This window comes from Galeopterus variegatus, unplaced genomic scaffold, assembly GCF_000696425.1.
Source record: "Galeopterus variegatus unplaced genomic scaffold, G_variegatus-3.0.2 Scaffold402, whole genome shotgun sequence".
Classification (NCBI taxonomy): domain Eukaryota; kingdom Metazoa; phylum Chordata; class Mammalia; order Dermoptera; family Cynocephalidae; genus Galeopterus; species Galeopterus variegatus.
The window spans coordinates 359865-369979 of record NW_007726513.1 but is presented as its reverse complement, the minus strand read 5'-3'; the positions used below and the strand labels follow the sequence as shown (position 1 = coordinate 369979).

The following is a 10115-nucleotide window of genomic DNA, read 5'->3' as shown; positions in this document are numbered from 1 at the left end:
ACATATATGGAGGTAAAATGTATGAGAACAACAGAAATAATGTGAAGAGAAAGTTGAATTATACATTTGTGAAGTTTTTATATTATATATAAGGTCATAATATTATTTGAAAGTAAACTATGGTAAGTTAAAGATGCATATTGTAAACTCTAGAGAAACCATTTTTAAAAAGTGTCATAGCAAATAAACCAATGACAGTGTTAAAATGGAATACTAAAAAATATTCAACTACCAAAAGAAGGCTGGAAAATATTTTTTAAAAAGAAGGAGAACAAATATTAGACAAGTAGAAGTGTGATAGAATTAAACCAGCCATATTAAAAATTACTTTAAATATGTATTGTCTAAACACCCCAATTAAAAGGCAAAAATCATCAGTCTGGATAAAAAAGTAAGACCCAACTACATGCTGTCTTCAAGAAAAAATAAATATAAAGACACAAAAAAGATCAAAAGTAAAATGATGGGGCTCTGCTTCTTGTAAAGTACCTCCTATTTAATCAGATCTTTCCCAGATAACTATAAATTCTAAACAAAATATAAATAAAACGCCCTAAAAGCCCCAGAGAATCATCAAAAGTAGGCAGAAACTACAAGGAGTCAACATTTGAATAAAGAGAACAGCATTGGAGGAGTTTCTGGCTTCTATGGCTTTTTTCTTGAAGAGAGGACACACATTGGCAAATGCACAGAGCCTCTGCAATGAATCATTCACAATGGCCAAGATGCAACCCAACATTACTAAAAATATGAATAAAAGGGAAAATTAGAACCACACACTAAAGATAATCCATTGATACCAACCCCAAGATGATCCAGTTGTTGGAATTAGCAGATAGAGTGGATTGAATGGCCTCCCAAGGTTATTGAAGCTTAATCCCCACTGTAAATTTTGAGAGTGGGAAATCCTATTATGGTAATTGAGAGGTAGGGCCTTGAAGAGGTGATTAGATTGTGAGGAGCATGCCCTAGTGTATGGATTAATGATGGTCATCATGGGAGTGGTTCTGAGGGCTTTAAAAGGAGAGCACATGAGAGTATCTCTCTCTCTTGCCTTGAAGAGGTGATTAGATTGTGAGGAGCATGCCCTAGTGTATGGATTAATGATAGTCATCATGGGAGTGGTTCTGAGGGCTTTAAAAGGAGAGCACATGAGAGTATCTCTCTCTCTCTCTGCTCTGACATTTCTGCCATGCGAGACCCTGGGTCACTTTTGCCACCATGAAGGCCTTCACTGGATATGTTCCCTGGACTTTGGGCTTCCCAGACTCCAAAACTGTAAGCAATAAATTTTGTTCTTTTTATAAATCATCCAGTGTCAGGTATTTATGTTACAAGCAACAGAAATGGACTAATACAGAAGACAAGGATTTTTAAAGCAGCTATTATAGCTATGCTCAGGGACATAAAGGAAAATATGCTTGTAATAAATGAACAACAGGAAAGTATAAATAAGAAACAAATGTCAAGGCATCAGAGGGCGATTGTGGGACTCGTGGCCAAAGTGAGCTGGAAGGTTCTGGAGTAGAGAGTGGCCAGGCAAACCATTAAGTTTAGCTTGTGATGCTTATGATTAGAATCAATAATTCAAAATTGCCAGCTCACCTGGCAATGAGGACATGATGCAGTCATGTCCTCTTCATCTAATTTCTTAAGGTCTATCTCAGTTTATGAACCTTTTAAAATCATTAATCATCCAAGATCTGATAATTAAATCCTGTGTGATAAATACAGTGATTATTACAGAATTGTCAACTCAACATTGCTGCTGTTTCAAAATCCACCCATAGGTCTCTTTCCCATTAAAACATGTGGTGATGACCAGAATACCAAGATTGAGTATTGCTTGTACTGTGCTTCTGGAACTTGGGCTTTAACCATTGCATAAAGGCACAGGAAGGACCCATGAGCTCACATATAAAACGTCTGAGTGGTAATCTCTACTGTTGCATGCATCAGGATGAAAAGGTCCAGAAGTTTAAGCAAAACCCATCCCAATGCCTAGTGAAGTTTGTTTAATGACTGTTGGATATTCTCTAGCCTCAATATAACAGAAGATGTTGACTGAACAGGCATCATATTGATGAGTCTTTTAATGGAACTTCCCCTGACTTTGGTTTTATGACCAAGCATGGCAGATATTGGATCAAACACCCAATGGTATCATGTTACCTGGGAATCAAATATTATAGCAAGCAACCTGATAGATATAATCATATATGAAATGAATTTCTTTCTCCTTGTTGAAGACAGGTTGGGAAATAGCAACTAGCCAGAGTAAAAACAGATCATTGTGGAGTTACTAATGGCTGTATCCACTGTATTGGAAAAAAAAAATCCTCAGATAGATTTTCAAGACAAAAAGCAGATGCATGCAAACTGGTGAAAGAAGGGTTTTATGAATTTTTAAAATACAAGATTCAACTAAAATAGTTGAAAAGCAAGGAGATATGACTTCTTTTAGCTACATTCTCCCCATTCTCTTGGGGGGAAGAAAGGAACATAGAGTCTATTTAACAAAGGTTTTGATGAGTTTTCTGCTGGAAGAAGTTAAGTCAAGCAATAATGACCCATGTTTGATTAGCTAGTGAAGCAGGTAGAAGAAGTTCCATTGAGATACATTGTCTAGAAGTTAAGTTGTTCTTGAAGCTTAAACAAAGCAGACACAAAATAATGGATTTATTATGCTGGTGAGGTGTTTGCCACACCATTGGTGTAGTGATTGGACCTCTCTCATGCTATGACAAATCCAATGTTAAGAAATAACTTTATTCAAGGGTAAAAAATCCTAATGGTCATGCCAACAACAATAATAACTTATACTGAATGATAGAAATAATGTAAATAGAAAATTCACCTCTGCATGTTTAATGATCTAATAAAGGATGAAAATAAATCTTTTATGTTTTTGACCACTTGAGACTGTCCTACAGGTCACTGGAGTTCTGTTTTTGTTTTTAATCTTTTTTTTTTTTTTTTGCTGTGCTTCTCAGGTGGAATAATTTCTATTGATCTGTTTCAAGTTCTCTTTTTCTTTTTCTGTCTCCAATCTTTTCTTCAGCTCATCCAGTGATATTTCTTTTCCATTTCAGATGTCATATAACTCTTTAGTTTCTAATTTCCATTTGATTTTCAAAACACCTTTCATTTCCCTGATAAACTTTCCCCATTTGTTCAGTTATTATTACAATATCCAATTTGTCTTTGAATATATATATAGCTCTTTAAATGTACTTCTAATTCCAAACCTTGGTCATCTTGGTCTATTTCTACCGACTGCATTCTCTTTTGGTCTCAGAAATTATATCCTATGTCTTCACATGCCTAGTAATTTTCTATTATGATCTGGTCACTATGAATAATATATTTTAAGGTCTCTGGATCCCTTGGTTCTGAGATTTCCTTACCTTAATCTTTCAGATATTCACTCAGCCCCTAACCCCATGCTATGATATTTTAAATTAAAAACACTGTACTTTTTTTTGTCTTCTATCTCCCTGTGTTGTGTGGTATGAGAAGTGTCGTCAGTGGAACAGCCTTGTAAACTTAATTCTCATCCAGTAAGTGATTCCCTTAAAGACTAGAATGCCCTACAGTTTCTGCCTGCTTTTGACCGCTTTCTGGTGCCTTCAAATAAAAGTGTGTGTGTGTGTGTGTGTGTGTGTGTGTGTGTTAATTGTTATATGAGAAAGGCACAGCTTGTTTTGATGTTATTTTCTGTTACCAGAATCAGAACTCCCAGTTAGGAATATACATTTAAAACAAGCTTTTTAGGTGATTCTTATGCACTCTAAAGTTTGAGAGCTGCTGTCTTAGATAAACCTCTATGCTTAATTTTATCTTTTTAGTAGTCATCTTCCTCACTGCAAAGAAAAATTTAAGCTCTTCGGGTACATTAGACATACTCCTTTAAAGCTAAAAGTAAAGTTCTATAAACGTGATAACCATATTGTTCCCCACAGTGTGTCCCTTATTATTATGTTTTTTTCCAAAGGGACTGAAACTGTTGAAAATCAGAGAAACTGTTGAAACTGTTGAAAATCAGAGAAACATTGTAATAGAGTGGAAATAATACAGTGTGGCCCCATAGTACTACTTAGTTGTTAGGTTTTAAATGTGATTATACCCAAGGTAAAAATCTAATAATATCAAAATTATCCTAGAAAACCCATGAAATGGTGACAAAATTTGTTTATAAAATTTGATACAATAACTTTTGTGCACATTAAAAGTTGAGAACTACTGAACTAGACAAAAGGGAGTAATACAAAGAAACTTCGTAAGCAGACGAGTGGGTTTCCAAACTATCTTGCTATCAAAAATAACTATAAAATTTCAGGATGTGAATCAGGGATAGGTAGAGAATTCTTAAGTGTTTCTGTTTATTTATACTATGACTCCTCTTGTGTATTGGAATACAACATGTTGACAATCAGCACTTAGCTCTGCTACTTACTAGCTATGTAATCTTCAGCAATTTACTTAACTTACTTCTCTCCTGTAATATGAATGCCAAAATGCCTGGAATGTTTCCTGGAACATGTCAGAAGGAAGTGTCCAGGAGTTTCCCTTTACATAAGAGTGTTCCCCAAGCTTTATTCTTGAGCAGCCCAGGCAAATGAATTTCTTACCATTGGTTTGTAATTCAATCTATGTTCTCCTAATACTTTCTCTGTAAGGGGTCAAGGCTTCAATAAACAACTTCCACTCAAGCACAAGGTAACCTTTGGAAAACTTATACTGTAATTCTCTCCTTACTTTTCCAAAAGAGTGCATCTTGATGGATAATTTATGAGTCTGGGTAAGAGAAAAATAACCATAATAATTGTAATTACATCCTGGATAGGGCTTAAAATAGGGATTATATAATATCTAATTCTGATATTCCCGCACAGAAATATACCAGCTGCCACTCTGGAAGCAATCAGTGAAAGTTCCATAATCTCCCTATACAGTTAGGATACAATGGTGGGTAATAATCTTGTGTGTCTTTGGGGCAGATGGGAGGCAGGGCTATGGAACTGCACTTACACAGGATAATAAAAACAGACTGTGGAGAGTTTGTGGAATATTTCAACACCTCTCTCTCTCAACAATTCATAGAACAAGTAGACAGAATAAAAATAAGAGCATGGAAGACTTGAATAACACTATGAAACAAGTTGACCTAATTGACATTTATAGAACACTCTACAATAGCAGATTCTATTCAAATGTACACAAAAATTTACCAAGATAGACCATATTCTGGGCCATTGAATGTCTCAGTAATTTTTTTTTCCAGCTAGTTGGTATACATATAGAACCCTGGAGGTCTCAATAATTTGAAAGGATTTTAGTCATACCAAGTAAGTACTCTGACCACAATAAAATCAAATTAGTAATCAATTACAGCAAGACCTCTGGAAAATCCTCAAGCATTTGGAAACTAAAGAACACAAGTCTGTATAACCCAAGAGTCAAAGAAGACATCAGAATGGAAATTAGAAAATATTTTAACTGATTTGAAAATGAAAATGAAAATAAAACACAACCTATAAAAATATATGAAAATGCAGCTAAAGCAGTCCTTAGAGGGAAATTTGTAGTATGACAAATGCCTATTTAGAAAAGAAGGATGGAACCTGTGAATGTTATCTTTATTTGGAAAAAGAATCTTCACAGATATAATTATTTTAAGGATCTTCACATGAGGAGCTCGCCCTTGATTATCCAGTTGGGCCCTAAATGCCATCACAAGCATCTTTATAAGAGAAAGACAAAGAGAAACACACACAGAGAAGAAGCCCATGTGAAAACAGAGACAGGGATTGTAGTGATGTAGTCATTACAAACCAGTGAATGCCAAAAACTACCAGTAGCTGGTAGAGGCAAGGAACAGATCTATCTGAAACTTTGAAGAGAGTGTGACTCTGCTGACACCTTGATTTCAGATTTCTGGCCCCAGAACTGTGAGAGAATAAATTTCTGTTCTTTTTTTTTTTTTTTTTTTTAAAGATGACCGGTAAGGGGATCTTAACCCTTGACTTGGTGTTGTCAGCACCACGCTCAGCCAAAAGTTCTTAAGAAACTTTTAGCAGGTTGAACACAATGATATATAAAATGAATAATAAATGATGATCAAGTGGAGTTTATTCCAGAAATGCAAGATTGATTGGTTTAATATTCAAAAATCAATCAATGTAACTCATTATGCTAACAAACTAAGAATAAAAAATCATATGGTCATCTCAAGAGATGCCAAAAAAGCATTGAACAAAATCAGCATTTATCTCTGATATAATCTCTCAGCAAACTAGGAATAAAAGGGAACTTTTCAAACTGGCAAAGGACAGTTATATAAAACATACAGCTAACACCATACTTAGTGACAAAAAATTGAATGCTATGTTAATCATGCATGTAATATATGACCCAGCATTCCACTCCCAGGTATTTACTTTAGACAAATGAAAGCATATGTTCATATAGAGTCTTGACATAATGTTTATAGCAGCTTTATTTGTAATAGCCAAAAACTGGAAAAAAAAAACCCAGATGTTTATGCACAAGTGAACTAATAGACACATTTGTGTATATCCATACATGGAATACTACTCAGCAATAAATAGAACAACCTATGGATACATGCAACAGCATTGATGAATCTCAAAATAATTATGCTTAGTAACAACAGCCAGACAAAATAGACTGCATACTGTTTTATTTCATTTATGTAAAATTCTAGAAAATAATAACTAGTCTATAATAACCAAAAGCAGATCAGTGGTTGCCTAGTGATGGCAGGGAAGAGTAGGACAGAGAGCTTGCAAAGGGGCATGAAAAACTTTGGGGGTGTTAGATACATTCATTATCTTGATTATGGTCATGGTTTTATGGGTGTGTACATATGTCAAAATTTAAATTTTATACTGTAAATATATGCAGTTAATTGCCTATCAGTTATACTGCAGTGTTTATAAGTTCAGATTAGGATATGTTAAGTTTGGTGGACATTCACATGAGGAAGTAAACAACTGGAGATATAAGTCAGAAGCTCTGGAGAGAGGTTGGCTGGAGGAAACCATCAGCAATAGGTCGCAGTTGAAGTCATGGGGATGGGCATACAGGGAAGGATTAGAATCCAATAAGGGATCCTGGGAGGAAATGTCCAGAGTCAGAGGAAGAGAATCATGACAGAGTGATGACTCTGAAGCCAATGTGAGAATTTTGAAAAAGGATGATTAACAGCATCAAATGCTTCAGAGCACCAAGTACATTTCTAGGAACATGTCTAAGTGTTTTTAAATGGCCCTTAAAATCAAGGAGCCTATGGTCTATCTGAAGAGAACACAAACACACGATGCACTTCAGAAATCATTCAATTGTGATGACTTGTCTTATTAATGTAACAGAAGTACAATAGAGATTCATCCATTTATACTTCATCTGCAAGTATATATTGAGCTCCTACTGTGTGTCAGACATTTAGTTGTTGGAAGAAGCAATTGGGCTTTTTTCAAAAAAAAAAGATATGACTTAGTTATGGAGGTGGGGAGAATAATGTTCTGGCTAAGTAGAAAAGAACAAAAGCAGAGAATTTAGACATGTGGTGTGGGGTGGTGTGGGGAGGGTGGAGAGGATCCAGTCTGACTAGAGTTCAAAGAAGGAAGAATAAATGGGGGGAAGCCTGCCTGGGTGAGTTGGTGCCAGAGATTGGAGGGCTGAAAAGTACCCACCCGAGTGTAGCTAGTCCCAGAAATTTTCTTGCTCCACTATTTTCTATGGGGTTTTCCCCCTACTGCTTCAACGTAAGGAGAGAGCCCCCTTGTGCCAGGCTGTCAAGGAAGTAGAGCCGCTGCTTTCTCCAGGCCTTGGACATACAAAAAGTGCAAGCTATTCCACTGGCCACAAAATACGTGTCCAATTGCCCTCAGACTTGGAGGGGAAATTCTTATAACGAGATTCCAAGGCAAAGCATAATTAGAAGACTTTAGGTACCACAGCAGCTTCCATGGCCCAGATCTACACATAGGCTCTTTCAAACAGCAAGTGCAGGAGGCTGTGTGATCCAAAGAGGCAGTCATAACCTATATTACAGTGCTTTGGGTGGAATGGTGGACAGCGTGACATATGGTCAGGTGGATAATACGGTTAATAGTGGGGGTGAGCGAACGTATGGCGGCTGATTCACTACCATTCTCTGACAACTACTAGTCTTGAGTGTCTGGGACCAAGCAGCAAAGTTTCCCCAGGACCACTCTGAGGCTGGAGTTCTCCGGATGGCCGGAAGAGGGCGCTGCGGATCGCCTCGGTCTGTCACTGCAGAACTCAAGTCCCAGGCGGCGACAGGGAATCCAGCCTCCATCCTGTCCCAGAAAACCCCAAGCCTCGGAGAGCCTCCAGAGTGGGTCTGGGGTCGGCAAAGTGTTGGGGGTTGGAGGAAGAAGGAAAAGTGTGGGAGGTCGGAGAGGAGGAAGGGAGAGGAGGAGGGAAGTCCGGCGCTGCTGGCGACTCCGCGGGAAACGTGAACACTCAAGGCCCACGGGCTCCCACTGTCGCGGCTACGCTTTGATGAAGGGCAGAAAGAGCTTCAGGTTTCAGCCATCTAAAGCTGGACGAGGCTGCACAGGTCCTGGAGCGAAGCAGCCGCGCCGCCGCGGGAATCCTTCCGGAATCTGTCACTTAGGTCTCAGGAGCAGCTGCAAAACTTTCCTGAGCTGCAGCCGCCCGAGAGCCTCCGCCTCTGGAGAAGGGGCTTCCCGTCTGTCAGAGCATCGTAGCATCGCCACCGTTCTCTCTTTCACCGGCTTAGAGGCTCTTAATTTAAACAGTAACGAAGAAGTGGGAAGAAAAGAAGTGGGTTCGCTGTGGAGCTGGAGCTCGGCCTCGCTGGGTCTGCAGGTGGCTTCAGGCCGGCGTCCGCCACCGTCCGCCCCTGTCTTGGTTTCTCCGCATTTCAAAGGGCGCTGCTAGCGCGGAGTTCCCTCTTCTCTCTACGTTGGAACCCGCTCCTAAAATTTGCTTCTATCCCCTTCCCGCCAGGGGGCGCCCCTGGAGTTGGTGGAAAAAGCAGGGACTCTGAATACAACTTGAGTTCGATCTAGGCTTGAACTGCGTGACATGAAAATAGGCAGGTTTAGAGGCCACAGGTGTCATCCTCTAGGAGGACTTGACCCGACAGAGGAGCGGCTTCTTCCACACCAGAAGCCTGATGGCGGGACTCCTCCCCTGCCGGGGGTCTCAAGGCATAAACGTGCTCTCCATCCCCAGAGCGCGCCAGTGCAGGAGAGAGGCGCACCAGGCGCGCTCAGACCGCCCGGCACGCCGCTCCTCTCCCCTCGCAGGTCTGCCCAGAAGCCACAACTTGGGAAGATCGCCCTCAAATACCCTAGAAGGTCAAGCCGAGGAGAGAGAGAGCAGTTCCCTGTACCGGGTCTGCGAAAGGCGCCCAGGGGCATGCCCCGGGCCTCTCGAGCACCTTCCCAAGCTTTCAATTCTGGCGCCTGCGGATGCAGCGCGGAGGGGCCTTGTGAGACCCATTCCGGGAGAGGAATCCAGGAAGGCGTCCTCCAGGGGCGTTCCTCGGATTTCGCGGCTGGGGAGCAGCGACGCCCAGTGCCTGGCTGCGTTCCTGCCTTCCGCTCCCTGGGCTCAGTTGCCTCGACGGCACTCGCGACCCCAGCCCAGCCAGGCTCTGGAGCCTTCACCTGGCTGAGGGAGACCCGCGGGAGTAGCCGAGGGGCCCATGTGCTTCTCACAGAGGATCAGAAGCCTGGATTCCGTTTCTATAAGCTCACAATACAGAATCAGAAGAAATAACTCTTACTGTTTGCTGGCGACTTTTATGACTTACAAACTCATGCACATGACTGCAGCCTGATTTTATTTGAACCGGTAGCAAAACAATCCAGGAAGGTACACAGGGCAGGTTAAAAATATTTCTGCAACTCTGGAAACGGGTGCTAAGGGCTTTGTTTCCTTAGCATATGTTGAGGTGCTGGGGGATTCAAAGGATGGATAAAAAAAGGTCTTGCCCTGGAGGAGAGAAGCCAGAAACAACACACTAGTTTACTCTGGTTGTGATGGGGTAGCCACAAGGGCTACACTACACAGCTGGAAAATGACAAAGCCAG

General features: G+C 40.3%; 1 pseudogene; it reads left to right on the top strand.

The window, feature by feature from the left end:
* Window positions 1-1905: 1905 nt before the first annotated feature.
* On the top strand, window positions 1906-2588 carry LOC103586980 (annotated as a pseudogene).
* Window positions 2589-10115: the final 7527 nt, after the last annotated feature.